Genomic DNA, 4,105 nt, shown 5'->3' with positions numbered 1-4,105 from the left:
GGCTACTAGTATGTGAGGTTTTTCACTCTAAAGCGATGAGTGCAAGGGGCTTACCCAGGCCTGTGGGCGGCCTGGGAAGAATCCATCTCTGCTTCTTTTTCTCTCAATGACCTTGAGCAAATATCTCCTCTCTGATGTAATTTTTCACAGCTCTCTGTTGTCATCGACTGTTTCCAAGTAGCATATGAAAAGCGTCCCTTTTAAAGAATTTTCTTCACTGTATGTCTGAGAAGGGAATGGTGTACTAAGAAATATCACAGAGTTGGGGGGGGGGGGGGGGGCGGGGCGGGGGGCAGAGAAGAGACAGCTGGCAGCCACATAAAGGAGAGGAAGGTGAGGAAGAGAGTTTTAATTTTGAAAGGAGATGATAGTGACTTGGAATATAATGCTTATACTTTGCCCATTAGATCCAATACCAAACAGTACATAACAGTAGCCAATACCCACCCCCACCCCCTCAAAAAAGGCTAATAAAAATGGTTCTAAAAACGAATGTTTCTGATTTTCAAATGGAAAGTGAAAAGAAGGAACTTGTTCTGGACTGCTGTGTAGGGTAAACTTATTCTGATCACCACTGATCATTGAAGGCGGACGCAGGCCGAGGTGATCTTAAACAATCAGTATTTTCTTGCAGGCAGCCCCAAATCGAAAAGCCGAATAAGCGGCAGTGCCAGCAGCTGCCAAACGCTGTGCAAACCTTGCTTTCATAGAGTGTGGGACAAAAAACTCGCTTTGGGTGATGTCATTTTTAACTTGAGTCAAAGTCAAGAGCTAAAGTTAACTGTACAGTCTTGGATAAAGACCCCGTGTCTTGATAAATTAGAACAAATCCCATTTATCTCCCTTTCCTCATTCATGGTCTCACAGACATTCACCGAATGCTGACGTCATACCAGGCGCCATGGTGGGTGCTCAGGCCGGAGATATGAATGAGACAGGGCGTCTGTCCTCAGGGAGATCACTGTCCAGTAAAAGACACCAACCCCGAGACCATGCTGTGGGTGAGAGGGTGTGGGGGACAGCATTTACCCTAGGCGTGTCGCAGAAGGTCTCCTGGAGGTCTGAGCCAAGGCCTGAGAAATGAGTCGTGCATGCATTTCCTATTGCTGCTGGAATAAATTGCACAAATGTAGTGGCCTAAACAGCAGAAGTTTATTCTCCTACAGTTCTACAGATCAGAAGTCTGAAGCATCTTCTGGGACTAAAATCAAAGTGTTGACAGGGCTGGTTCCTTCTAGAAGGTTCAGGGGAGAATCCTTATTGTCTCTTCCAGCTCCAGGGAGTCCTTGGCTGGTGGCCACAGCACTCTCATCTCTGCCTTCGTGGCCACACTGCCTCCCCTCCTATGTCCAGTCTCCCTCTGCCTTTCTTATAAGGACACTTGTGATTGCATTTAGGGCCCATCTGGAGAATCCTGGGTGGTCTCTCCATTTCAGTATTCTTTTTTTTTTAATATATTTTATTGATTTCTTACAGAGAGGAATAGAGAGTTAGAAACATCGATCAGCTGCCTCCTGCACACTCCCTACTGGGGATGTGCCCGCAATCAAGGTACATGCCCTTGGCCGGAATCGAACCTGGGACCCTTGAGTCTGCAGGCCGACGCTCTGTCCGTTGAGCCAAACCGGCCAGGTCCATTTCAGTATTCTTAATCACATTCTAATTTATTCAATCACTCTCCTTTTGATGGATTTCATATATATATATATATATATTTTTTATTTCAGAGAGGAAGGGAGAGGGAGAGAGAGAAACATCAGTGATGAGAGAGAATCATCGATCGGCTGCCTCCTGCACGCCCCCTAGTGGAGATCAAGCCTGAAACCCTGGCAGGTGTCCTGATAGGGAATTGAACCCTGACTTCCTGGTTCATGGGTCAATGCTCAATCACTGAACCATGCCGGCCAGGCTCATCATTGATGTTTCTATCTCTCTCCCCTTCTTCCTTCCTCTCTCTGAAATCAATAAAAACGTACTTTGAAAAAAAAAAAATCTCTCTCAAAGTGACAGCTGCTGTCAATTCCTCACTTTGCTGCCTCATTTCTCTGGGCTGTGTCTCTTCTTGTTGGAATCTGAGCCATTCTTCAAAGCTGGAGTTAAATGCCACCTCCGCTGTGGAGCCTTTTCTGATTTCTTCTTTCTTCCTAGGCTCCTCCTTCCTGCATACGCACCACTTCCCTTGGAATGCATTTACTTACTTGCTGCGACAGTCCTGCGATGACCTTTCTGAGCCTCAAGTAGTTCCTTTGTAAAACTGAAATAATATCTGCCGTTTATGGATGTTGTGAGTTAAGAGAAATAACGTATGTGAATCACAGTCCCAGGACACAGAATACACTTAACATATGTTAGTCAGACGTTATCACGTATGTCTGCGCAGCCCTGAAATTCACACACAGGTTTTTTCCTGTATGCGTTAGGGCTCTTATTCTTTCTACTTTATATAATAGCTATTTGTGTTGACTGTAGGCTCCTGGGGCGGGGGGAGGGAGTAGGAAGGGAGGGAAAATAGGGTATAGTGAAAAGAAACAGGATTTGGAATAAAAAGATTTGGATCTGCTCCTCAACCAGCTATGTGACGGAGGACAAGGTATTTCTCCTTCCTGAGTTTCTTTCTTCGTAAAAGGAAGATACACAAGAAATGTATGTTATCATGTACGTTATCAAAACAAAATAACGGATTGCCAAGCACTAATGTCTTACTACCCAATTGCCCTTGTCTATTTCCCAAAGCTCAGCACAGTGTTTGCCTGGGGGCGGGAGGAGTGTGCATACGGATTTGTTAAATAAGTAGGCCATTGCATTGACTTCATTTGGTCTTCACATTTCCCCTCTGAGATAAGCTTTAATATCCCCATTTCAAAGATGAGAGAACTGAGGCTTGGAGTGAATAAAGTGCTTCATCCATTCCTTCACTAGACACCTGAATGAGCAACTACCATGCATCAGACACTCAGATACTGGGGATACAAAGATTAAAAACCTCTGCCCCTCACAGTCCAGAGTGGCAGGCAGGCACTTAAAAATAAGTATAACTAGTATTTATTGGGTTCTTACTAAGTGCCAGTCACTATGGCAGCTCTTCCTGTGTTTCAGTCAATCAGTCCTTCCCAAACCCTTCAGCTAGGGAACATTCTTATGCCTGTTTCTCATGTATTCGTACATAAGGCATAGTGATTGCTTCAGGTTTCATAAGTAGCAAGAGGCAGAGCCAAGATTAATACCCAGTTGGTCTAGTCCCCACCTTAGCCACCAAGCTCCACCACCTCTGTCTACAAGGCAGCAGAGCCCCATCGACAGAGCCCCAGGGAGGGGCCTCTAACTCAGTCTGGGGTTCAGTGGGTGGCTGGAGGGGTTTCCTGAAGGACTGGGGGAATTAGCTAAGCCTCAGAGGTGCCTGAGGAAGGCAGGGCCATTCCAGGAGAGGGAAAGGTGAGGAGCCCCCCAGGGAATGTCTCACACAGCATCCCAGAGAGGGTCGGGGACTTAGGAGGAGGCTGCAGAAGCAGGCTGGGCCAGTCTAGAACGGAGAGTGCTCCATAGCTTAGAGGTCGCTGGAGGTTTGAAGGGTTCTAAGCAGAGGGGAGGCCTGGCTAGATTTTTAAAAACATCATGTGGGCAGCTGGGTAGAGGCGGATGGGAGGAAGAGAGACCCAGAGTAGTACCAGGTGCGAGTTGGTGGTGGCCTAGACAAGGTCTGGGGCGGTGAGGAGGGGATAAGAGACGGGCAGAGGTTGGGTTTTCCGGATGATTTGGAGGGAGATTGTTGGGTAGAGGACAAAGAGCAATTTTGAAGGACACACAGTTTCAGCTTCTAATCCAGGAGAATGGGGGTGATGTCATGAGGTCAGTTTTGCATGCAGCCCAGGTCTTCTGGCCCCATTCGCGTGCCCTTTCGCCTCTTAACGTGGTCAGCAATGATGCCCGCAGACGTGCCCCCAAGTCACCGGGGAACGCGGCGGCCCCGCCTCGCCAACCAGCTCGGAGCCTTGAACCCCACCCCTCCGGGGTTGGCGGCGCCTGCAGGGCGCGACCTCCGGCGCCAGAGGGCGCTCGGGCACCTGCGAGCGCCCCTCTAGCCCAGCGCGTCTCGGTGGCCGTGAAA

Source organism: Myotis myotis, unplaced genomic scaffold, assembly GCF_014108235.1.
Source record: "Myotis myotis isolate mMyoMyo1 unplaced genomic scaffold, mMyoMyo1.p scaffold_m19_p_17, whole genome shotgun sequence".
Classification (NCBI taxonomy): Eukaryota; Metazoa; Chordata; class Mammalia; order Chiroptera; family Vespertilionidae; genus Myotis; species Myotis myotis.
Note: the sequence above shows the minus strand (reverse complement) of the source record.